Source organism: Sciurus carolinensis, chromosome 4 (assembly GCF_902686445.1).
Source record: "Sciurus carolinensis chromosome 4, mSciCar1.2, whole genome shotgun sequence".
NCBI classification, from domain to species: domain Eukaryota; kingdom Metazoa; phylum Chordata; class Mammalia; order Rodentia; family Sciuridae; genus Sciurus; species Sciurus carolinensis.
In genome coordinates, this window is record NC_062216.1 from 52,196,136 (window position 1) to 52,222,978 (window position 26,843).

General features: G+C 44.0%; 1 protein-coding gene across 1 annotated transcript in view; it reads left to right on the forward strand.

Annotated features, from left to right (window-relative positions):
- The first annotated feature begins 400 nt into the window (after positions 1–400).
- Zmat4 (zinc finger matrin-type 4) overlaps positions 401–26,843 on the forward strand; it is a 359,370-nt gene continuing 332,927 nt past the window's right edge. Inside the window, exon 1 of the mRNA XM_047551305.1 lies at positions 401–533. The gene's annotated coding sequence lies outside the window, so the exon portion shown is untranslated. The remainder of the gene's footprint in view (positions 534–26,843) is intronic.

Consider the following 26,843-nt stretch of genomic DNA (forward strand, 5'->3'; position numbering starts at 1 on the left):
GTTTTGTGGAAGTTAAAATGCTGGAGCGAGAATCTGATTGCTTGATAGCTCCATCTCTCTTCCTCCCTCCCTCCCTCTCTCTCCCCCTCTCCTCTTCCCAATCCCCCCCCTTCTCCGTTCTCTTTCTCCCCCAACCCCCACCTTTTCCTACTCTTCTCCCATCCCTCCACAGGACTCCCAGTTCTGCCCCCACACCGGGCCAGAGAGAGCCTTACAGGTTGTCAATGAAACATGGAATTATTTCCTTTGATGGCTTAGATAATAGTAGGAGCCAAAGCAATGAGTGAGGTCGGCTGAGACCAATGCAGTCCTGCCCGGGGCTGGAGAACCAATCGCAAGAGCAGAGGGCGGGGCGTCGGCGCCAGCAGATAATTGCTAAGTGCATCGCTAGCACAGTTGGTCCGAGCTGCTGAAAGGTCTGGTCGCAGAGACAGGAACGCGTAATCCTCGCGTGCTCCATCCCGACAGCATCCTTCCACCGCTCCGCAGGGCAGCGAGCCTCTAGGCAGCAGCCCCTCTGCTCCGCGGAAAAGGTACCTCTGCCTGCGTCCCGGGGGGTGCCGCTCCTGCATGTCCGTTCTCAGTGGCTTGCAGTTTAGCAGAGGTGCAGGGATTGCAGAAAGAAAAGTTTAGGGGAGGAAATGTGACAAAGGTGGTAATTCTCTGTCTTTTGTTGGGAGGAAAACAAGTCGACAATTTGGAAAACTTCTGCGCTGTCAGGAACTGGGCTTGTTTACTACTCTTAATTAACTGCACTCAGGTCTGTGGGAATCAGTCGGTCTTGGGCTAGGGGGCCTGCAGGGTTCAGGTGTAGACTCCGGTTTGTTGGGTGAAGGAAGCTAGACCCCAGGTTGCGCAGTCTCCTGGCCCCCAGGACGATTCTGTGACCCATCACTGGAAGGATGGTTCTGATAAATGTGATTGGTTGGTTGGGTTTTCTGCTATAGGGTCTGCCCCATCTTCATTACCTTGATCCGCCTTCCCAAAACTATTGTGACCTTCAAGTCAAGTCCTTTCTCAAACTTCTGTCTCCTTCTCCTTCTGCCCCTTGCCTGCTCTGTCTTCATTCATTTTATTTCGTGGGAGAAGACATTTCCTGGGGTGTGGGGGCCTGTCCAGTTTGACCCGGTGAACATCTGCGTGTCACACAACTTGGTGAGAAACCAACACAATCTTTGTCAGAGAAAGAGAAATCACTTCATTAATTAGCTCCCAGAAACTCTGGTGGACTTTCCAGATTCGGTGTGTCCCGAAAAAATGGGGATGGAGCTAAATTTTATCCCATGTGTGTCTTACACCCTTACCAGAGAAGTGTCCATCCTTGAGCATCCAGACAGCTCTGGGAGCTCAGGCTGGTGGGAGGGACAAGTGGTTCGGGGCTGCCTCTTTATAGGTGCGCAGGTTGTTTAGGTACGCAGGTGCGTTTGTGGCAGAAAGATGGTGCTGAAGTCACCATCCACACTGCTGCTAATAACTGCTGTTCAGGTAGAAAAGCTGACCATGGCAGGGAGCTGGTTCAGCCCCGCATCATCTCTGGGCATTCTACATTGTAGCACCATAAGGGCCTCGCTTGCTCTGAGACCTACTTTGGGTTCTGTGGAAAACTCTTTTTCTCCAGCATCTGCCAGGGGGAGATGTTAGGAAAGTGAACCTTTAGGAAGTGGTGTCCCTGTGCGGGAGAAGGTGATGAACTTGGACTCGAACTTCTTTTCTGCGTTTGTGCACACAGCTCCTTTTTTTATGCCGCACAGCGCTTTACCAGGTATGCCCTCCATCATACCTGATGGATACTCTGAAGTGGTCAGGCCCTGGCTAATATTACAAGTCTTCAAGCCTTCGAAGGGGAGGGTTCAGGTGAGTTTTCTTCTTCTGATTTATGTCCTGGACTTGAAGTTGGGGAGTCCTGGCAAGAGAATATTCTGGGAGGGACTCTCCAGCAACACTTCTCCCTTATGAACACCTTCCAGCCAAGGTGCAGATGACAGTGTCAGTTCTCCAAGCTCTACAAGTCACTTTCACCTTTTAAATTCTTATTTCCTTTCAACACCCGCACACAACAGGTTCTCCTCACCTCCTTTAGATAGCTCTTCTGGGTGGGAACTGTTAGTATGGAAGCTCTACTCACAATGGTTTTAAAAAATAGCTGCCTGACTTTTTGTTGTGGGTCAGGATGCAGTCAGCTTTCTCTTCTGCACATGCCCTCTGACAGTAAACAAAACCAACTTGCAGCCCTGCATAGTGTGATTCCTTTGTGTTCTGGGGGACCTGGAGTGGAAACTGAATTTTGTTCCAGGACTTTGTCCTCTGTTTAGGGCATGTGACCCCCCAGGGAGCCCAGAAAAGGCAACATCCAGCCCATTGGGGGTCTTGACTGCAGACCTCTCGGTTTTCATGAAGACAGTAATAAATTAGAATATGCTTTTGAGTTTGAGGGGTGTCTAGGACCAGAAAGCAGGAGCAAAACCAGAACCAGTGACCCCTTCAATTGATGCTGATCTGCAGGATCCTATCGTGATAGAGAACATTAAAAGTAAGGCATTTAAAACAGCTCCTGAGTGGTGACTCATACACAGAGGGAAAAGACTGGGCTGGGGGGAGGGAGCAGAGGGAGGTTTGAAAAGTACAAGTGGGACACGCTGGAGGAGCACTTGCTTTTTCTCCCTTTCCCTCCTCCTCATTCCTTTTCCTTGTATTTCCCCATTTGGAACAGAGATCATTAAAATAACAACTTAAACGCTAAATATATATATATATATATATATATATATATATATATTTAGAAGCTGAAGAATAATTGACAAAACATAAAACACCATCATAGCAGCTTTACCTGGGGTGGGTTGGGGTGTGAAAATCAGGATCGTGTGCCTCTGCTGTGATCCAGTTTGGAGAATTTAATTGCTGGTGTTTGACTGATTAACTCCTTGTGAAGCTGGGTGCCTGTTTGTATATGAAGGGACTGACTGATGTTCAGGAAATTAAATTTGTTACTTGTCATTTCATTCAATGTGATAGCTTTAGTCAGGACCCTGCATATAAGCAACATCCAGAAATCTAGCATTTTCTCTGTTCTCCAACTGGCCCAGCCGGGATTTCTCTCATTTGGCCACTGTGGTGTGGAGAGGTTGCATCTTCCTGCTTTTCCAAGATTTACCTGGCAAGTAAAATTCTCATCCCTACTTTCCTGACCTTCTATCTTTGTCATCCTTTCTGTCATCTCTTTTCATCCTACACACATCAATAAATAATCTCTTTGCCAACCCAATTTGATCTTGTCATTTTGTGCCAATTTTGCTGTTAAAGAAAACTGTCCACTGAATAAGATGGAAAACATATTGTAATTTTTTTTTTTTATCAGAAAAGTGCCTTTTTGTCTTCTCTTTTAAAATCTAATTTTGTGGTTTTGGGGAAATCAAATAAGCACATTTATTGGGTTAGGTGTTTTGGTAAATGCTGTCACAGTGTTTCCTTTTTCTTTTGTGGATGTCTGAGTCCCCCAGTTATCCTCAGGGAGGGTGTGTCTGGAGATTTCAGTCTGGAACATCCCTGAAAGTTGATGAGATTGGAGCACAATGTGCTCCTGTTTATTCAAAATGGGGAAAAGGCTGTTTCAAAATCTAGGCTCTGAAATGTATTCAGCACACTTTGGTATTGTCCCCCTCCATGCTTCACTTAGGAAAATTTTGTGGGCATATTTTTAAGCAAAGAGTTCATCTGACTCATGCTTCCTTATATTCACATGCCCCTTCCTTTCACCTTGATGCAGGTATATGAAGAATCTTACTCAGTCTTACACCTCTCTTTCCTCCCTCCCTTCTGGTTCTTCCTTCCTGTCATTTAAGAGCACCATCAGGTTGAGATTTACTTTTGGGTGCCCTGCTTACCTTACTTGGGGAAAGAGTTAAGCCGAATACTTTAGGGAATCTGGAATATTTATGGGAGCCAGCCCTGTGGGAGCAATAAGGTCATCCTTTCACCAAGTTCAGTTCTACTGCAGACCTTGCAAGAACACCTGGGGCCTCACAGGTGACCTGTGTGAGGCAGACAGGGCAGATGTGTCTGAGTCTGGGAGATTCCCACCAGGCATAAGGTCTTGCTGCTCCAACCTCCTGAGACCTACCTCCTCCCACAGCCCCACGTACAGCCCTGACTGACCTTGGAATCATTAGCAAACAGTCTGTCATTCTCTCAGGTTCTTTTTTCTTTGTTTTCTTGTCACCTTAAATCTATCAATAGTTGAAAAAGATTAACTCTATTCATTCATACTAAGGTGTGAAGAGTGAACAGTATTGCCAATTACAGAGGTATTAGAAATGTTTTTAATTTTAAAATTTTAAAAATTTTTTGATGATGGGGATTAAGCCAAGGGCCCACTCATGCTGAGCAAGTGTTCTACCACTGAGCTACACCCCCAGTCCAGTATTTGAATTTTTCATGGAAATCAAAGATGTGCATAGTAGAATTTCAGACATCTGCTAGTGGGACTGGGAAGATGGGAGACGTGGTTCCTTGCTTTTCAATTAAAGTTAGTCCTGCTTTTACCTGCATTGACGACACACTGTGGCCATTCAGGGCTTTGTAGCAGTATTTGGTGTCTCGTGCCTGGCTCCTGATCCCTCAGTCTTGACCTTGGCACTGAATTTATTTACCCTTTCTGACTTTTAGTTTCCTTCTATGTATAAAGCCAGGGCCTTGAACCATATTCTCATTGTGCTCTGACCTTCTCTCTCAATCTTGCTATAGAGTCCTATATCTTGCTGTGGATTCCACGGCTCTAGAAAGAGGTGGAGCTTGCAGAGCTACCTTCAGTGTGGGCCACAGTGACCAGCGATACTTTCTGAGTTAGAATCCATGAAGGCAGGTCGGGAGGAATGGTGTATGTTATGCCAGAAGAAAAACAGGCTGAGGGGTGATGTCATAACTGATTTTGGTTTAGGAGGGGATGTTATATGGAGGATGGCGACCAGCTGTTCTCCATCTCCAGTAAGGATTGAACGAGAGAAAATAGACAGAAATTGCAGCAGATGGACTTAGATTAGGTATGAGGAAGAATTTTCCATCAGCAAGAGTTTTTAAAAAGGGAAGGTTGTGGAGCCTCTGTGATGATCTTTAGGAAGTGGATAAACTAGAGGTTTTAGTTAGAGGAGGAGTCAGAGGACCATGAGGAGGCAGGGGCTGGAGTCTGGGGATCCATGCCCTCTCCCAAAGAGGGCAAAACCTTACCCTTCCTCTGGGCCTATTGAAGTGGTTGAAAATCGAAGCCCCCTGGGTGAGTAAGAAGGGAATACAGCCAACCTGTGTTCTCTCACCCCCAGGCATTGCTGCCATCGTGATGGGCAGATCCTGTTGGTTGTTTGGGAGCTCCCGTCAAATCTAATCATTAATTTTCAGAGGTGGCAAATAAGGCCCAGAGAGATAAGAGGCTTTGACGTTGTCACACAGTAAACTGGTGGCAGAACCAGGACCAGAATCAAGGTTCACCATCTCCCAAGTCAGTGTTATTTTCTTCGTAGCTCATTTCCTTTTTGTTTCCAAATTGAATAAACCATTTGCTTTTTCTGGGCTCCTAATTTCTTTCTAACCAAATGGCAGAAATAGGGACACCTGCAGTTAAGCAGTATTTATTGAGTGCCCTTTCTAACACTGTGTACTCTAAATTCTCATATATGCAGCAAACTCTTCAGTTTGGGAGGGGGTTGGTGAGCCATGAAATATATTTAATCTGAATTTTTAAGCATTGAATAAATGAAATGAGAGAGGCCCATGGAATGACTGTGCCCTGGTTAAGCCACTTCACCTATTACCTTTAATAAACAGAACAACTGATGAACTTTAGGGGAGGGTAGAGGGACAGTCCAGGGAAAGGTGTAGCTTGCAGCTCCTGGGTGTGGGCTATGACAGGGCTCAAAGTCTGGCCCTGGGAGGGATCAGGATGGAGCCTAACACTCCTCAGAATGAGGCTTTGCTTCCTTGTGGTCTGAGCTACATAGAAAGCAAGAAGAATTGTTGATATGAGCACCACAAAATAAATCTGGAATTAGTAAGTGCATGCATATAGTTGCTGAGCAAAAGGAGGACAATGACCAGGTTTGTGCTGTGCTAGGGCAGCATGGAATGGGCAGCAAGTGCCTAGCAGGGCAGGCATAGCCCTTTGATACCCACAGCCTTCTGACATCTCTCCACACTAACAAAGCTATCTGGGGTCTTTCAGTTGAGCACTGAGGTGGGCATGAGGGGGTCTACCAGAATGAAGATGTGGTTCTTCTCCTGTAAGATATTGCAGGGCAAGTCCCTCAGCTCCAGAGACAGCAGGGCAGAGTGTCTGTCCAGAGAATGACCATGATGGAAAATGTAGCAGATCAAAAAGGAGAAAAGGTCCAGTGGATACCAAGTGCTAACTGGCTGGCCAGCCTGCCTGGATGCCAGGATAGGAGATGGGCTTGAAGAAAAGAGAGCTATTGGGAAGATGAAGAGGAAGGAAGAGGGATGGGTTAGTACAGAAAAGGCACAAAACCATGGGAATGTGAAGCTTGGCTGCAGAGGGTAAAGTTGCCCACCAGCCACAGAGAGAATCTTCAGTAATACATCAGAGAGAAAGGCCAGGGTACCAGTTCAGGGTGCTTTCACCATGTGTCCTTGTCATTCAGAATGATGTTCAGTTGAGTTCACACTTGTGTCCTCAATTTTGATGTCATGGACTATACTCAAAGACAGTAAGTGGCATTAAGTGGAATAGAGATGTGACCTGAATGCAGGGTTCAGGGTGAGTGTCTTTATTTGGGGTGGTCAGAGGAGGCCTCCTGGAGGTGGGTGGGGAGGGGAGGGAAGGAGGGGTGTCATGTTTGCAAGACTCAGAAGCATGAGACTGGATGATGAGTTAGTGATAATCAAGAGTTGCTGAATCTGAACATATGAGATGTTTGAGGTAAGGGTTAGGTGCAGGTGCTTGCTGTGGGGTGTGTGGTTATATACAATTAGCCAAATCAAGGAGTGGAAAAGTTTTAGGCAGGAAATGACATGGTCACCTTTGGATTTAGGAACAACCATCTCAGTAGTTTCCATGTGAAGAGTAGGTGTGAGGCTTGGGAGGGGCAATAAAGAAGGGCCCAGCCTGGGACAGAGAGGTCTCTTCAGAAGTAATTTGCTGCTGTCCAGATGAGAAATGAAGAGGGCCCGAAGGAAGACCTCGGCAACAGGGGAAAAAGGGGCAGCATCAAAGGGCGAGACTCTGACTTCTTAAGTTACACTAGATCAGGCAAAAATAAAGAGGAATTATTCATCCTTGGGAGGAGAAGCTGACAGGTGACAAGGAAGGTCACACTGTTATATAAGACAGCAGCATCCCCAAGGAAGATGGGATGAGAGGAAATGGGATTAAACTACAGGAAAAGGATATAAGTGAGACATTTGAATTAATGCTTTAATGGAAGGGATTGTTAAACACAGGGACAGGGTCACCAAAGAAGGTGCTGAACTAATTTTCTTTTTCTGCAGTCTTAAAAAAAAGCAGTCTCTTCTCTGATAAAAAAAGAAGAAGAGAAAAGAAAAAAGTAGGCAAAGAATGTGAATAGGTAGTCCAAACACATATACGAGAAAATAAGTGGCCAGAACATTATGTAAAAGTGTCCAGCCTCGTTTCTAGCTAACATGTAAAATTAAAACCAAGATATCATTATCCACCCAGCCAAAGTGAAAAATGATAATATCCTACCCAGAGTTGTTAAGAGTGTTGTTGGGAGTGGACGTTTTTAGACTTAGCTGGTGGGAAGATAATTTGCAAACATGGGAGACGTGTCTCAAAAATATATATCCTTTGAACCAGTAAGCAATTCTTCTTCTAGGAATTTATCCTAAGGAAATAATCAGAGATGTGCAAAACAGTTCTAATCAAGGGTACTCCTTTCAGCATTATTCATTATAACAAAACATTGCATGGGGGGGGATTAATTAAATCTAATATGGTTCATCCATAAAATGGAAATCAAGGAAGCTATTAAAATTACATTGAATAATATATAAGACTATGGGAACATGCTAATAATATATAGTAAGCAAAGATTTAAAAGTAAATAGAGTGTAATTGCAATTAAAATAAAAGGTATGTGAATTCCTGAAAAATGAAATGGAATACAATATATCAAAATCTTAACAGTGACTACCGCTGGGATTTAAAGAAACACACGATTTTTAATTCTTTTCTATATTTTTGCATTTCCCAATTTCCAACAGGAAACATGTTATTTTGCAAATCAGAAAGCATGCTTTTTAAATCAGCCATTCCAAGCACAAATGTTCAAGTGGTGACTATACGTGACAATGTGTTAGGCTTGATGTTTTTCAGTGAAGTGAGTAAGTTCAGCCCTGTGTCTTCAGTCCATTTGGTGAGATAAGATAAACATGCTCATGAAATCCAGCAAGTTCTGCCCTGCATCATCAGTGAGTGCTAGACATCTGCATCTCTGAACAGAGTATAGTCACCATGGGCTCGGGTATCCTCATCCTTCCTCCTCTCCCCAGTCACTCAGCCCTCCCACAAGTCCCTTCACTTACAATGGTCAGTCTGATCTTAGCATTTCCAGTGGTGTGTTTTCATGCTCATTTCACAGACAGAGAAGCTGAGGTTCAGAAAGACTCTGACTTGAGCAACTCATGAAGATAGAGAGTGGCATTGCTAGGTATAAAACCAAGGAATATTGGTACCAGATGCCCTGCTCTTTACATAGTTGACTGTTCTGTGGGCCTGCATGTGCCCCTGGGATGGGGAGGGCTGATAGATTTCCACAGGAAGATGTGGTAATGTTCCTCCTCCTTAACATGAAATCAATGTGCTGACAGTTATCACATTTAGAGCAGGGGTTTTGGGTGCTGAGGGCTCTCCAGAGTCTACCCTCTGTCTCTGGTTCCTCCTGACTGTCTCATTTGTTACTGCTTTTTTGGAATGTGTGTTGCTTTCCTCTGTGGTTTCCTTTGTTGCATAAACTCTGTGCATCCTGAGACAGCCTGCTCGGGCTGGAAGTCACAGCTGGCTGACTCCATGATGTGTGCTGGAGCCACATGGGGGCTCTGGGGCACCTTACAGCAGCAGGGCAGGTGGTGGCTCTGATGGACACACCCTTGGGGTTTTCATGGGTTTAATTGGGAAAAGTAGACAGGCCTGCTGGAAGGTATTGCAGGATGAGGAGGGGTATGGGCTGCACAGATGATTTACCGCTCTATTTATTTTAATAAGAACTCGAATTTGTTTGGTGTTTTAGTTTCACAAGCTTGAGAGGTGAGTGGGGAAAGGGTCGCTATCCCCATTTTGCAGAGGAGGAAGTTGATACCACAAAAGCAAAAGGCACTCATCTTAGTTTGTAAAGGCAGCAGGCACAAGTGCCAGACCTGGAAAGAGCTAGATTTTCTGCCTACAAATATCACTCCATCTCATAATGAGCAAGGATCTCACTGGCCCATGGTTCTGGATGGAGGAGGGGTGTGGAATAGTGCCTTGTGTGCCCCTAACCACTACTTGGGAATTAACAGCAGCACGCACATGATGACTTTAGGTACAAGGGTGTGTTCAGCTGAGTCCTATGATCTGAGACTGAGAGAGGTGAATGTCAGTGAGGTTGAGAGTAGTCTCAGAAGGCTCATGGAGGCAGAGGGTTCTGAACCCTGAGCACTGAAGTGTGAGGGACATTACGAAAGTGAATGGACATCTGGAACGAAGTGCACCAGACATCTTTGGCAGCTGAGGGGCTGAGGGGCTCTGTCAGGGTGAAGGTGAGAGGTGCCGTGAGTGTCCCATTATTTTAGGCTTCACTCCATTCTCAGAGATTTCTTCTGATCAGTAGACTCAGGACAATGTGGCTGTGAGAGGAGTGAAGAGAGGAGATACGAGAGGCAGGGGAGATGGACTTATGGGTCTCGGGTCTCCTAGGCTTTTGCTCCCTTCTCCTGTCTCTCTGCATTTCTGTCGAAAATGCAGTTGCCGTGCAGACTTAAGAGTAAACAGCAAGGAGATGGCTGCTATTCAGCTAGCCCTTCTTTCCCTTTCTGGATTTCTAAAATGTGGGACAAAGGAGGAAAATCTGAGACAATAATAAAAAGGAAAAACTAATGGGAGTAGAGTGGACAGTAAGTGGGGAACCCCAAATGGAGGTTTAGGCGTGAGAGAATGACAGCACATCGAGAAACCTAAATTAACCTCTTTTAAAGATATATGTTGTAGACTCTAAGTGTGATAATACACAAATAAAAAGGAAAGAAAAAGAGCCCCAGGTTGCCCTTTGATTTTAGGTTTTTATACATTTGGTCATCACTCTCGGGAAACAGACACAGAGTGGTTAAGACTTGCCAAGGTAACGCTGCCAGAGAGTGGCAGATTCATAACCCCTGCTATGTACCCCAGCCAGCTCCTTGTCCTATGTCTGTGACCAGAATTCCTACCTTGGTGACTATGAGGCCCCGGAGGGATGTGAGAATGAGGTAGGGCCAGGGGTATTACCCAGTCTGTTTCCAGAGAAGCTGCTTCTTTGTTCTGCCTCACCTGATCACCAGCAGGCCCTGCAGAAGGGTCTGAACTTGTAGTTCCAGACACTGAATTGCCTCAATCCATCCCCTGGGACAGGTTAGCAAGGGATATCAGTGGTTCCAGAGCCATATAAATCTTGGGATGTGGCCCTATTCTCTGATTTCTTCATAATGCAAGCAACGTGCTTCTCTTCCACATCCTTCAGTTTCCTTAATAGGAGACACAAGCTTCTGACAGTTTATGAATTCATTTATTCACTGCTAGAAATTGAGAATCAATAGGCATGCTTCCAAGGTTTGAGAATCCAGCAGTGGACAAAACTGACCCAGGTCCCATCCTCACTGAGCTTAGATTCTAGTTGGGGAGACAGATGGCAACCACATAAGAAAACATGTCCGAGGGCCAATTCATGCAGAAAAATGGAGAAAAACGAATCTGAGCAGGGGGATAGAAACAGTGCAAAGGCAATGGTGTGTCCAGGAGGGCCTTGCTTATGAATAATACTGAGGTAGATACTTGAAGGCTGTAGAGGCTGGTCCATAGGGATATTTGGGGAACCAGTGGTTCAGGTCAGGAAAGTCCCTAAAGCTGGAGACACTCTGTGCTTCCTTAAATCCCTGGAAAGTTTTGAGCCATAGAGTAATAGTATATGATGTGGAAGGATTCCTCTGGCTGACACACTGAGAGCACACTGTAGGAGTGTCATGTACAGACAGAGAACAGCCAGGAGATGAGGATCCTGGGGGCTTAGATTAAGGCAGTGGTCAATTCTGTATATGTATTGATGGGGGAACTGGTAGGATTTGCTGATAGGTAAATGCTGGCTTGGAGAGCAGAGTTCAAGGATGTTTGGTATGAGATGGAAAAGACTGTAGAAGGAGTAAATGGGCGTGGGGGCAAGGAGGAACTGGAAATGAGAAGTTTGTTTTTGGAGGTATAAAACAACTAAGTGAAATGTCCACTGGAGTGTGGAGTTATGGGTCTGGAGTTCAGAGAAGAGGTCAAGGCTAGAGAAAAACTTTGGGGTCACTGGTGCATCAGATATAAAGTCATGAGGTCAAATGAGATTACTCCCTAGAGTGAGTGTAGGTACAGAGGAGGTAGAAAGACTGCGCTCTGAGATCTGCAGTATTTATAGATTTAGGAAAGGGGCTGGCACACTTTTTCTTAAAGAGCCAGATAATAAATATTTTATATTTTGCAGGCCATATGGTGTTTGATGCAACTGTTCAACTTTGCTATTGTAGCACAAAAGCAGCCAAAGATAATGTAGCAAAGAATGAGCATGGCTGTGTTCCAATAAAACTTTATTCACAAACCAGACAACTGGGAGATAGATGCCCCTGCCCCAACACAGAAGGAGAGGGACAGAGATATGACAAAAGAATATTCTGACTCCTTAAATCAAAATTAAAAGGTTTCTGCCAATGCTATGACTTGAGCTTTTCACTGAAAGAGGGGCTTTCTAAATTCAGAAGAGTTATGACTGAATTACTAAGGCCAAGATGAGGGTATGAATGCAAAGTCCTCAAAAAATAGTCTGGTAGATTCCTGCAGACCTGGGGCTGCCTACTACGGGGGCTTGTGTATTACTGCATTCTAAATAAACAGAATAAGTAAATAAATAAATAAAAAGAATGCTAGGAATTATTAATTACTTTCAGAAACCATACAGGTGGGAAAACCACAGGTGGCCTGGGTTTCTTGGGGAATTCAAGGGTAGCTGCTATACTTTTTTCTCCCCCTTCCCCATAAAACTTTTTTTTAAACTGATACTTAAAAGAAAACATTTTTCTATTAGACAGGGGTAGGGAGTAAGATGAAGATTATCTTCTCTGATTTTTAGTTTAAAATTTTTTCCTAGAGAGAGAAGGAAATTACTCAAGGTAAGGGTGAAACTCAAGAGTTGGAGCTGGGTCCTCTTCTCTTTCTTGCTGATGTCTAGGAGGAAGTGAGAACCAAAGGAGAGGCCAAGAAGAGGATTTGCTTCTACATTTCAGGCAATCTGGGAGAGGGAAATGCTGGTATGGACTATGAAGAAATAGCTCACTTCTTTGTTCTATGTTCATAGGGGGTGGGAAAAAAAAAAAGGAAAACAGTGAGAACAAGTTGGATTGGAAGGAAGGAAGATGACTTGGGGCTTTTATGAAAGAGAACAATCTAAGAGCATGCCTTCCAACAGGCAAGCTGGCCTGGGACTTTGTGCAGGGGCCACTGTGTTGTGGCCGAGGAGGGAACTGCAGCTCCCCGGAATGGTGTGTCTCTCAGGGAGCTTCCAAAGAGTGCCAAGTGACCTGCTTATGTCAATGTACCATCAGTTCAGCCCCAGTAGAGGGATGGCTATGACCCATGATTGATCCTGGGTTTAAGATTTTTGGAAAGGGGTCTCTTCTTGGATTGCAAAGGGTCTAACACATTGTGTTCATATTTTAGTTGAGATTGTCATGGGAGTGATAAAAACAATGAGGAGTTTGTGGATCAAGTTGGAGGATTTAGCTGTCTTTTCTCTAAATCTTATTCCTGAGGGGTCTTTTTGAGATAAAACATAGGCTAGGGAAGCACAAAGATGTAGATACTCAGAGTTTATTTAAGCCAAGGTAATGCCACAGACCTGGCTCAGATAGACAGGTGACTTCTCCAAACCTCAGTTTCCCCAGCTCAAAAATACTTGGTACTGGCCAAAAGGTTCATTTTAGAGGTTAAATGGGGTGTCAGATGCAAAGTATTTAGCATAGTGCCCATAATATAGAAAACACTCACAGATCTAGGGTAAGTCATGAAAGTGATGGGGTAGTGGGGAGTGGTTTCTATCTTAGAATGGTCCAGACTCATGGGCTGATCATTGATTCTGCTTGGAGATCCTGGAGTATTAGTGAAAGAAACGACTGAAATACCTGTTTTCATGATTCAAAGCTCAGGCTGGTCAAGGTTTTTGCATTCTTTGGAAGACACAAGAGAGGAACAAAGTAGAGCTGCCAAATAGTGTAGCACCTTCAAAAAATAAATCCTGGGGAGGAAACTCTGAAAGCTGCAAGAACCATAATATTGAGAGAGATTTAAAGGGAACCAGGAATTCCTGCAATGCTTAGAACAGCGGGAACATAGATTTCTCATACTAATCAAGTGATTTGTGGGAAAATCCTATCCATCCCCTTACCTGAGCTGAATCAAGCAAATGATCAGCTGTGAGTTGCAGAGTGAGCTCTGAAGCAGGCGCAAGGCTGGTTTATGATCCTGCGGAACTTTTCTGCAGCACAATTTCCTGGGCAAGCAGGTGACTTCTAAGCAAAGAAATGCCCTCAGTCCTGGCCTCCCTTTGGCTCTCAGTGCAAGGCTCTGACCAGGACCAGGGTAGGGCTTCCAGGGCTCTCATCCTTTGAGATGATTCTACCTCTGGGGGTGAGAAGGAGCATGACACATTTCCTCTGGCCTCTGAGGAGTGGCTGTGATGGACAGTGGCTGGCCTGGTGATGCACTTGATCGTTATGTTGCCATAGAGTTGTCTGGTCATGAGCTGCTCCCATCTATGTTTGAAGAGAGCACATTGACTTCTAATTCTACCTCCTACAAGGAAAGGAATGGATGTTCCCATAGAACAGGTCCTCGCAGGAACTGTGTTTTCAAACTGGCCCATTATTGAATCCCTTGCAGCTGTTCCTAAGGATCACATTTTTTATTGAACTGATATTTCCAAATCGAGGTTTACAGAACTTTCAGGATACATTTAGTACTCTCAGGAAAGATTAGGTGAAGTTCTTTAAATTCTTTTCTACAGATAGAGAAGTCACTGTGCCTCATACTTATCACTTATAGGGAGATGGGTGGTTGTTGGGTTGAACTGAGCCAACAAGGAGAGTCAGGGGTGATGTGTGGATCTTGGTACCGATTAAGAGTGTCAAACTACCCCAAATGCTCAGTGGGTGCTGTAGCCCACACCTGTAATCCCAGTAACTCAGGAGGCTGAGGCAGGAGAATCACAAGTTCAAGCCCCGCCAAGGCTACTTAGTGAGACTGTCAAAATAAAAAGTAAGAAGGCTGGAGATGTGGCTCAGTGGTTAGGGGCATCTGGGTTCAACTCCTTTCACGCAAAAAAAAAAAAAAAAAAAAAAAAAAAATCCCAAATGCTGAGGATTGTTTTTCTACACAGAAAAATACATTTACTGTGATTAAGAGAAAGAGAAGTACAGTGACTGAAAATCTAAAACAAAATGGTTGCCTCCATGAGTATAGTACCAGAGTTGGGTGGAGTCAGGCTCAGAATCCTGGCTCTGAAAGTTAGTTGTTTGACCTTGGACAAGTCACTTTCCTGGGCCGTCTTTCTTCCCCTGCAGAATGAGGATGAAAGGGGGCAGCCTCACAGGGATGCAGTGTGGTGGTAAAGTGAGTTAATTCTAGTTAAGTGCTTATCACCGATTACTATTCCAATAATAACAATAATAAAGATGCTAATTAAAATGGAAATGAGATGCCATTTTTCCAGCTATAAAATTATTGAAGGTTAAAAATGACATTGCTTGGTGTCATAGATATACTGAATGGTACTGCCCTCTTCATGGAATTGTAATTGGTGCCAGTCTTTCTGGGAAATATGGCTTTCGAGGGTAAACATTTGATTTACTTCCAGGATTTGATTCTAGGGAAATGATCAGAAATATGTGTGCACAATATCATTTACTGTGGTGCTACTTGTCTTCCTGAAAAACTAAATTCAACTTCCCCCACAGTTGGAAATAAATAAATAAAGTTAAATAAATTATGGTACATCCATACAATGGAGTAGTAGGCCTCTGTATAAATTTATTTGAAGAATTTAATGACATGAGACAATGCTCATGAAGCTGTAAGTGAAATATCTTCTAACCTAATGGAATATATATGTATGCAAAAACTTGCACAAAATACACCAAAATGCAAATAGAGTTTGGATGGTGAGAATAGGATGATTTTTGCTTTCTTTTAAATATTTTTTTCTTGCAGCTTTCAAATATTTTATGGGCAGCTTTTATTGATTTTTATAACACAAAATAATAAAAATTATAGAAAGGAAATGAGATCTAGTAACCCCTGAGTGGATTATGTTCTTACGCTGTTTAGGAAAGTGACTGTTCTTTTTTTTGTGGATCAGACCTGGCATGGATTCCCGGCAAGCCTGGCTTTGTGTGGCCTCACCTCTTACCCCTCCGTGACCCATATGGAAGAAATAAATGTTTTGGGAATAGACCCAAACATTTTGAAATAAAGAGATAGAAGTGGATGTGTTGTGGAGCCCATTGCTCTCTGCCCTGAAATCCATTTGCTTCCAGCAGCCCCAGACATGACAGACTCCCAACATGTTAGTCACTAACAAAGCCACAGCCAGACTGGGAACCGCTGTTCCCTCTTCTTCAGTTGTCACTGGGAAGCCAGGAAGAGGTTTTGTAAAACAAAAAAGCAGGCCTGCCTACGCAATGCTAATAGAACATGGGGGCTGGAGATGCAGGATAATGTAGGAAAACACTTAGCAAAGAAGATGGGCGTCTCCCAGGAAACAGGCCTCCTCAGCCAGCCTGCATCACTATGTCCTCCATGACCTGCGTGGAGATGGGGCAGCCTAGGAATTCAATGTTTGTAAATTCTGTAGTGTGTTCCTTAGTGTACCAATGGAAGCAGCTATCCCACAGAGACACTTTTTTTTCTTTTTTTTAAGTGATACATATCTTTTGAGGATGTGCTGCCTGTAGGGTCTTGGGCTACACGTTGGACATCCCTGTTGAATTAAACAAAGGCCTTGGTCTTCGCAGCATTTACTCTTCGAAGTTGAACCACTTCGTTCTGATGTCTCTGTTTTCAAAATCTGGATTTAAAAAAAAAAAAAAAAAGGTATTGGTTTTGCTGAAAGTAGGGCACACTTGCTTTAGCTGTGCAAAATATTGTAGAAATAGTAATTTTATTATTCTTTTTAGTGTCGATGTCCCAAGAGTTTTATAAGTTTAAATATCTGTCTTTAATTCATTCTTACAATATCTCTGTGAGACTGGGCAAGGAGGGGGCACCATCTGCCTTCACTTGAGGATTTGGGAAGCAGTTTGGCCCTGCCAAAAAGTTCCAGTTTAAGGAGACCCACCTCTCACCATTGACCACTGACTGGCTGTGGGCCACGTGGAAACCCTGCACCTGGGAGCTGTTGTGTGTTTTCTGCCATCTAGCAAACTATTCATTCACTTTAGAACTTGCTTTAAACTTGAAAATACAATGGCTATTGTGTTCTTCTTTCATTACACTGGGTGCCAGAATGAGGTTCCCAGAGAGTCTCTAAGGCACGGATTATGTTTAGCAAATGTAAATTGCAACTTTTGTGAAGATGCAGCTTTGCACTGTGGAATATGTTGTGACTTGAGCTCTTCCTTTCTGCTTTGGAATGCGCCCAGATGTTTTGCCTCTTTTAAAGCTCTGACATGACCGTGGCCAGCTCTATAAATAGCACCCCACATCAACTATCATGCTGGCATGATTTTTTTTCTGCCACCCACTGAAAGTCTTGGGAAAAAATTCTCTTCTCTCTCTCTCTCTCCTCCAGTCCCCATCCCCCATTCTCCATCCCCCCCGCCCCGTTTCTTTGTCTGTTTCTCTTTCTACACATACTATATACACATGCATGCACACAAATTTATAGTTATATGTCCAAATAAGTAAAACTCTTGACTGTACTTAAAACCCATCTGTGTTTTTATTTATTTTCTTTTTTTCATTCTTTCTTTTTTCTTTTTGGAAAGAGGTAAAATGAAGTTAAAGAGCTTTCAACAACAAGGGAAAACAAAATGACTTTCCTAAGATTGTACTGTGTCCAGGCACAGTGCTAAATTAAATTAGTTCCTGTCATCGAGACTCACAGTCCACCAAGAGAGCAGCTTCATTAGCAACTAATCACGCGAGGCTTCCTGGGATAAAGTGTGAAAAGATACTTTTATGAGTTCCTGGGGTTTCTCCTGTTTAACCTGGAGGATCTTTAATGGCTGTTAGTTCTAGTGACACAGCCCTAGGCTGGGCAGCTGGCTTAAATAACAGGGATTCCCTGTCTCAGCTTTGAAGACTGGGAGTCCAAGATCAAGGTGTCTGCAGGGCCAGTTCCTTGGGAGGGCTGAGAGAAGGGTCTGTTGACTCTTTCCTTGACTTGGAGTGGCCTTCTCAATTTGTCTCTTCATATCATCTTCCCTCTGTATGTCTTTGTCATAGATGTCCTAATTTCCCCTTTTAATAAGAACACGAGTCATAATGGATTAAAGTCTACCTGCCCCAAAGATCTATCTCATTTTAATCTGATACTACTGTTAAGACCTTTTCTCCAAATAAAGTCACATACCAGAATACTCAGGGTTAGAACTTCAACCTATGAATTCCGAGAGGACACAATTCAACCTATAACAGTCTTTTAGGTAACATTTCTAGCTTTGGGAATAACTTTCCATAAACCATCCAGATTATCAAATTAGTAATATTTCTCTTCCTCTCCCCTCACTAGAGTTTCCAGGATTCACATTTCTGTCCATTTAATTCTGCTAACCTCACCCGCTCCACGTAGCCAAACACATTCCATCTTCTGTGGAGCAAAGGAGGAGCACTCAGTCGCCACTCTTGGTCTGTGGCTTTATAGACACAACCTCCTCCTTCCTACTCACATCTCTGCCTCCCTGTGGTAGAGAAGTCTTTCCCCTCATCATGACCAGTGGATACCTATAAGGGAAGTTTTGGAGGAGGTTCTGTCCTCTGCCAGATGGACACACAGATAGGCAGATCACTGGCCTTCCCTGCTCACCTACTGCCTCACTATCCTAGGTTCTGTGGGAGGAACCAGTGCTGCCTGGGGAAGAGGAGCTCAGTCACCTTTCAGCTCACAGCCTGGCCTGCACTGTCCCATCCCCATGCCCTCCCCAATGGCCTGGAATGTATCATGTTCCACACATGTACCGTTTCCCATGTTCTTCCTAAGTTAGAAATCCCCTAAGTCACAATTCATATTTTTATTGTGCATCAGTGGCGGGTGGTGGAGGGGTATAAGCACAACAGGCTGTATTGGTATCTAGTCTTTTTAGATACATGTTCATTAACTCCAGACTCTTTCCTCTTCCATGCTTCCCAAAGACCCTTCTTTCTCTTTAATCCTTTTCTCCATGCATTAGCATGGTCTTGCCTCTCTGGGAGGCAGTATTCTTGGTATGGAGATTATAATACAAGTTAAATCCCATGGGGGTCTTCTTTCCCAAATCCCTCATTCCTGAAAAATAAACTTGTACGCTTCTTAGTGTCCACATGGTGGACATATTCACAGTCATCACCCTGCGCTCTGAGGACAGTGCTGGGAAGGAATAGGAGTTGGATCCAGGGACATGTTTGTGTGAGAATACATGTCTAGAAAGAGGTTTTATGTGTACTACAGGAGGTGACACTTGCACAGGGACTCAAGTGTTCAGTTATGTCTGCCCAGGGAGAACCTGGAGTCCCCCCATCCCCAGGAGGATCTAGAACTCCGAAGGCCAGGGACAGAGAGAAGTGAGAATTTGACTTCATCATTGACTGCCTCAGGATGTTCTTTTAATGCTGTGGGGGTTATATTGCCATTTCCCAAGTGAGACACAAAGAAACACAGTACATGGAAGATTGACTGGCATGTGTGCATTTTCTTGGGACTTTCACTGACCCTCCCCTGATGTTCCAAAGATCACTGCATGCTGAAGATTGGAAATCCAGTAGGAAACCAAGAAAAACGAGGCATTTTTTTTTTCTTCCTCTGAATTATGTGTACAGCCAACGCCACCTTCTCTGGTTTTGTCTATTGGAATAACCTAGGTCTGAAGCCATAACTGCTCTCTTCCAAGCAGCTTAGGCCAACTATTATCTTTAGGGAAGGTCTTAGCCACTGATCACAGAAAAACTGCTAAGAAATATTGCCAATAGCCCAAACCACTCATATGCAAAAGTATAACCATCAACAAATTATGTTTTTTAAGATAGGCTTGCTTAGCTCCCCAGGGAAGGGTATGGAGATACACAGTCCCAATATCTGGGAGAAATTTGGTCATTTTCACCTGGGGATCAGAGGGAGGGAACACATGGGAAAAGGCATGATATGTTGCTTTAGGGGACCAGTCTTCCCTAGAGTGTCAGCCATGGCTGTGAACTCAGTTGTAAGATTTTACGTGGGTGGATCATTCTAACCGCAAAGTAGGAAACTATTACAGTGAATTCAGATATTCACTCCCACTCTGGGGATCTGCCAAGTATGCATTTTATCCATTAGTTAGCAAACCCAATTTATTCAATATTTACCAAATACTCACCTCCCCACCATCTTTAGGTGAGACCAGAATTTGACTCTTGCTCTCCCAGAAGATTCTTTTCTTCAGAAGAATCCCCAGTAGTGGTGGTACCAGCAGATGGAAGTGCTGGGCATGGTCACTAGGGATGCTGCACTGGATCAGCTGGGGTCTGCCCATAGAGGAGCACCTGGGTACAGGCCTTCAAAGGGACACTTTGTGGTACTCAGATTGTGCTGAAGTCACAAAAGAGCTCTATGGTATCGACTGGCTTGGCCCACAATAGCATATCATGTGGATAAGGAGACAGAATGCATGTCAAATGACCTGACAGCAAAGACAGATTCAGTGAGGTGCAGGAGGATGCAGTGAGCATTCTTTCTTTTTCTTATCCTTTTTTCATTTTGGTACTGGGGAATGAACCCAGGGGCACTAAACCACTGAGTCACATTCCCAGCATTTTTTATTCTTTATTTTGAGACAGGGGCTTACTAAGTTGCTTAGGTCTTTTCTAAGTTGATGAGGCTGGCTCTGAACTTATGATCCTCCTGCCTCAGCCTCCTGAGATACTGGGATTTCAGTATGTACCACCGTGTAGGGTAGCAGTGAGCATTCTGAGAAGGGGTGGTCCGTGGGTGGGTAGGTTGAAGGGTGCAACTGCAAAGAAGAAATGAGCTAGGGTTTTATTAATCTTTTGCATGTAAGAGATGGGAAAGAGCAAGGACCCAAGCTAGGGTGGAGAGGTGAGGATCCAAGACTTCTAGGGCCTGAGCTTGGAAAATGTTGGCTTAGCCTCTGGGCCAACATTCTGTAAAGGTATAAACACAAACAGTCCCAAGTTGTGTTTTTATGGAACAGAGGTGGCTGAACAGAAACCAGTACCTTCAACTCATCATTGTATATCAGCCACTGCCTTCCAGATTCCTCTCATTGGCCCTGGAGGCTATGGCTCCAGTCTACATGCTTAACCTAATTCTCTATTACCTACCTGCCTGTCGTCTACCTTGTGCCTGATGGGGCCACCCTACTCTTCTCTACCAGAACTTTATTGTCCCAAGACATACTGTTCTTCTCCACCTGAATGCCCTTCCTATCCTTCAGGGTTTGGTTCAGTTCTTATATCCTCTGTGTACCTTTTGCTGATTGTCTCTCCTCTTCTGTCCCTGGCTGTCAGGAATGTCCTTAGTCATTTATATGAACTTCTTTTACTTGTTGTTACTACTTACTAGTAAAGGATTGAGCACCTACTATGTACCAGGCACTATATTGTCTGGGCTTTGGATAAACCAATGAACAGATCAAAGACTTCTGCTCTCACTATTTACCTGGGCCAAACAGACAATACATAATAGAAATAGCACACCAGTAAATTACATAAAAACATTAGAAGGTAAGAACTATTATAGAAGAAATAAAATGGAGAGCCAGAGAATGGGGCCAGGAATGCTGTGATAAGGGAGTGGCACTGGGTTTTCATTTTAAACAGGGTGGTCTTTAAATTGACCTTCTGAAGAGCATGATGTGTATGTGAAGGCCTGAGATGGAGGAAGAAGCCAGGATGCCAGAATTGTTATGGGAGAGTGAAAAGTGGGTAGTGGGGAGGAGAGGAGGGAACAGAGTGAAAGAAGGAATAAGAGGAAATGAAAAATCACAGAGAGGCTTTTGGTCATCTTTAAGGACCAACGTTGACATGAAGCCATTGTAGGATTTTTTTTTTAATTTTAAATTTTCTTTGTTCTAATTAGTTGTACATGACAATAGAATGTACAAGAGTAAGATGGTATGGTTTATTTTTAACAGAATTGCTCTGGGTGCAGTGTTTAGAATAGATTGAACAAAGAAGAGAGGAAGCAAGAGACCAGTCAAGAGGCTTCTGCAGTAGTCTAGGTAGGTGAAGGTGAGAGAAGGCAGTCAGATTCTCCATGAACTGTGGACTTTATTGTTATTGAATAGATTATGATATATAGGAGAAGGAAGGAATTGAGAATGACTGTGGGGGTTTTGGACTGAACAACCAGAAAGCTGTAGTTGCCAAACCAGAGATGGTGATGGATGCTTCTGAGTGGGGCAGCTGGCAGATGAAGAGTTTTGAACTGGTGCCCACTGGACTGGAAACTACTTAGGAATAGGTTTGCCATGTGATTCATCTTTGCTGCCTCCTTAGGGACTCAGGAATTATAACTGATGGATGCATCAGGCTGTTATGGTTACAAAGAATTCCTGCTATGGGAGGACGTCAATTAATTTCCTGATGGTTTAGGTCAGGTCTCTGTGTCTTGCTGCTTCTCCAGCTGGAGATTTTTGCTTCTTTGACACCATCCAGAGGGTCAGTGACAGGTTGCCAGTGGAGCAGGGTTGATTTGATGAGGATTTGATCTGAGGTAGGCTAATCCTATGAGCCACCAGAACTCTTGATGTGGGCACAGAATAGTTTGATGACAAAATCTTTTTCTGATCTTTTTCTCCCAGTCATTATCACACCTAGTGGAGATGATTAATTGGTGTTAATTGGTATGACAACAAAGTGTGAGTACTGTTAAAAATTAAATCTTCCTTTTGGATCTTGGGGAGAGTGAAGTCGGGGTAAGGAGAAGGAGGAGGAGGGTACATCTGGCTTTACACATGACCTCAGACTTCACACATGGCTTCAGAGGTTCCTGGTCCTAATGTTGCTTTGTTGGTTGAGATTTGGCCGAATGCATATGGCTGAAGCAGGGGGCAACTTAGTTGAAATATTCCCAGTGAAGTTATACCATTGATGAGAATTGGTTGACATTGATTCTGCTTGTGTCTACGTCACTCCACAGGTACTTAAGGAATATTTGCTTAGCGCCAGCTATTATGTCAGGAATAGGAGAATTTACCATGCCTGCACACCCAGGTCCTACCTTTAACATTTTGTCTGTTAAGGTGCCTGAACAATGATGGGTAGAGTTGGCCTCTAGAAGAGGAAGGGGTGCATTACCCAACTAGACCTGGAGGAATATTCTAGAGGAGATGGTGGTTGGGTTGTGGGGAGGAGGATGTGGGATGTGGTTCCTGTAGATAAAAGGGGAAGGCCATTCCTGGGAAATGGGAGTAAACTGTAGAAGGTGAACCCTGGCAGGCAGGGCCCTGTCATGAAGAACCTTGTAGGCCTTAACAAGGAGTTTGGATTTCATCCGATTTGCACCTGACAGATATTAAAGATTTCTTTTTTTCTTTTAAATTTTGATTTATTTTTATTTTTACAGACTGCATTTTGATTCATTGTACACAAATGGGGTACAACTTTTGATTTCTATGGTTGTACACACCATAGATTCACACCATTTGTGCAATCATATATATATACATAGGGTAATGATGTTTGTCTCATTCCACTATGTTTTCTAAGGGAAAGAATGATATAAATTAATGACGTGGTCCCTAAGTATCATGGAAGAGGGATTTGAAAGGTGGGATTCTGAAGTCATAGACACTAAAGGCTTTTTTGCCATAGTCCAGGCAAAGGCGATGATGTCCCAGTTTAGGGTCTTAATGTTGGGGGCTAATTAGAAAGTTATTGCTACCTTTTTTCACCTGATTTCTTTTGATTATTAAAACTACGCTACAGGCATAATGATAATTATTAAGAGTGGGGCACTTTTCTCATTCAGTCTTATCAACCACTCTGTGGGGTGGGTACTCATATGAATTCATTCTGTGCATGATGCAAACTGAAGCATATTTTTGATTAAAGCAGCCCAAGGTCTTACATAACCAGAGTATTGATTTCACATCCCCTTAACCACACCGTACCATGATTACTGCCTCGCAGAGAGGCAAGACCAAGCTAATGCATGGAGAAAAGGATTAAAGAGAAAGAAGGGTCTTTGGAAAGCATGGAAGAGGGAAGAGTCTGCGGTGAGGAGTCTTACATATGGGGAATGTGAACATGCTGCTGATAGGTCTAAGTCTTCCATAAGGGGTGGAAGTACCTACTCCACAGAGTAGTTGAGAGGATTAGGTGAGGATAGTGTCCACTGTTAATAGATTCCATCTGGGGTGGAAATGGGTGTGTTCCTGGAGGGAAAGATCTTCAATCTGAGATACAGGTCAAATCCCATGAGTTCTTCTTTCACAAATCTGAGATGGGAAGTCTGGTTCACTCTGAGATTATCAAGCTTCCTTACCCCTTCTCACCAACATCCAACAGGGCTATGTTTTGGATAAATGCCCACATAAGATCCATGTATTGAAGGCTTGATTGGCAACTAATGGCGCCATTGAGTGGTGGGGAGCCTTTAAGTGGCAAAACCCAGTGGAAAGAAGTTAGGTTTCTAGGGGCATGCCAGCCCAGTCCCTTCTTCCTCTTTTCACTTCCTGGCTGCCTGTCAGCTTCCTCTGACACAGGTGCCTACTGTGATGTGCTGCCTCACCATAGACCCCAAACATAGGATAATGAACCTCTCTCATACTGTGAGCCCAAACAAACCTTTCATCTTTTCAGGTTGATTTATCTTAGGTACTTTGTCATAGTGATGGACAAGTGACTAATACAGAGGTGAAAGTCAGGTTGTCAAAGTGGAATTTACATCACCCAAAAGAACAAAAGTTGAAAACAGTAAGGAGGACTGATGGTCTTTTAAAGATCACATTTCCTCATTCCCAATAAAGTAGAACTCTTTTGAGACCTTCTAGGGTTTGTCATTGGAGCAACCTTGTCTGCCCCAGTGCTGCATATCTGTGTCTTCCAAAGGCTGCAGTGCAGGGGCAGACTCCCTCTATATAGGTCTTCCTCTGTGACTAGACCACTAGGCTTTCTCATGAGATGCTGGGAGTCAGCAGAGACAACGTTGGAAGGAGATAACATTTGTCTACAAAGGCTTTCTCTATAAAAAGGGAGTCGGCCCTTCAGGGACCTTTGTACCATTCTGGGATCTGTCACTCCCCAGAGCAAAGTTGAGGGGTGGACATTTCTCTACTAAGTCAGGGGATCCATGTATTGAGTTAGGCCATCAGGAAAGTCTGGTGTTGATTTGGAAACATTTCCACAGCAACGGGGAAAGGTCATAGCAACAGCTTTCAGTGATTCATTTGCATCTTGGATAATGTTTTAAAATAGCTTTATTTCAGAGAGCCATTAAATCCTGATAAGTGGGCATTTTTGTAGACAGAAAAACAAATAAGAAGCGACATTAACATTATCTTTTCTGAGCACATGTGCCGGTGCATCCAAGGAAGGCTGATTTGGGGCTTGGGTTGCCAGTCAGGTGATGCTGGGGGTTTCTCAGATGGGCCGAAGGCAACTCATCCCTTAAAGCTGCAGCTGCCCCCTTTGTTCCTCTGAAGGATTCTTCATCTAAATCTCTTTGTCACCTTGCATGGAGAATTTTTTTTTTTTAACCTCGTGGGGCTTCAGAGACAGAGGCTTATTGGTACTGACAAGCCCTGATTATTTAAAATCCTGGAGGCCATGGTTTCTGCTGTGCCAGTCCACAGAGAGTTCAGCTGGCTGGCCCCTGCTGATTACTCTAGTGGTCTGTGCTTTGTGAAGGGCTCAGAGCCCCCTTTAAATCCTAAAACAGCTATCCCAAACTAAAAACACATGAAATCCCCTTAAATCCTCCTACCCTTCACTCCAAGCAGCATTAACCCTCTCCCCAAATTCAAATCTGACAATTGTCTTATAATTTTAAGCACCCCAAATGTCACAGACATTAGGTGTTATCCAAGGGGGTATAGAGTGAGGGATTGCTGGAGGGGTGCTTCACTGTCATAACCATCTCTGACCCACCTCGCTGCCCTCTGCACCTGTAGCACTATGACCACTCCTTACACAGCTTACTAAGGCAGAGGGACAGATGACAACCTTCCCAAGAGAAGAGCTTTGAAGGTACATTGGAGGCAGATACCAGGTTGTTTACTCTTCTTCTCCAGGGTTTGGGGGGGGGTGCTGGGGACTGGAAGGCAGGAAGGGAGGGGGAGTCACTGTTACCTAGCAACAGCCACATTCTGTGACATGACTTGGTGTGAAGGAAAGATGTTTCCATCGGCACCTGGAGAGCCTCTCTCTGCCTCTTCCCCAGCTGCTGAGCTTTTGGTGGTGCTCTTTGGGCTGCCCCCTTGAAATTTCCCTGCATTGCAGAGAGATTTCCTGCTAAAAGTATGCGTGCACATACATGTGAGACTGTGTATGTGTGAGGGTGACTGAGGTGACAGGAAGTGGAGATGCTGCAGAAGCAGCTTCACCATCCATGTGTAATGTAAGAGGTCTTGGAAGTTGCCCTCTACCTTCAAGTAGAAACTTCTCCCCTGAGGCTGATGGCTTGCAATGACCAGAGCTCCTGAACTTGCCAAAGTTGGCCTGAATTTCAAATGTTCTCTTCTGTTTTGAAATCATGTCACATATATATATTTTTTGCCCTGAATGTCCAGAATTTGAGATGAATTTCTTTTACATTAGGCTTTCATCTAAACTGAAAATCCAATATATATAGGAGGGGTAACTCACAAGTTCTTATTATCATTTTAGACTCATCAAGAGGTAGTTTATCAAATCTTGTCCTGAGAAGACATTTTTATGGAGGCAGAAAGAGTGTGAGACAATGGAGTCCTGCAATGGAAGGGGCAGGCCTGCACTGCAGAACAAGACAATCACTAAGAGCCAGACAGTGCTGTTGCTGAGGATGGATTAGGCCACACATTAGCGATGCCCCCGGCTGGTGGTGGTGTTCCTGTTCATCCTTGGAAAGACTGAATCCCCCATTGCTGATGTTATCTTTTATTGCCCCGCATCCTGCCTGGGAATGTTTTCCCCATCCTCATTCCATCATTCTCTTGCCTTCACTCCTCCTCAACTTCTCTGCAGCTCAGTGGAGGTTTCGAGAATGCCCTGCATACTGTGACTTCATGCTTATGATATTTCTGGAGAAAGGTGGTGGTCTTTTCTCTGCAGCTTTCAGTTCCCCATAATTGTGTTTGTTTTCCCCCCAGCCATTTGGATATGAGAGTAGGTGGGAAGAAAAGAGACAAGAGGCACTTTGATTCTGCATGAAGAGAACGGGAAAGTGGAATAA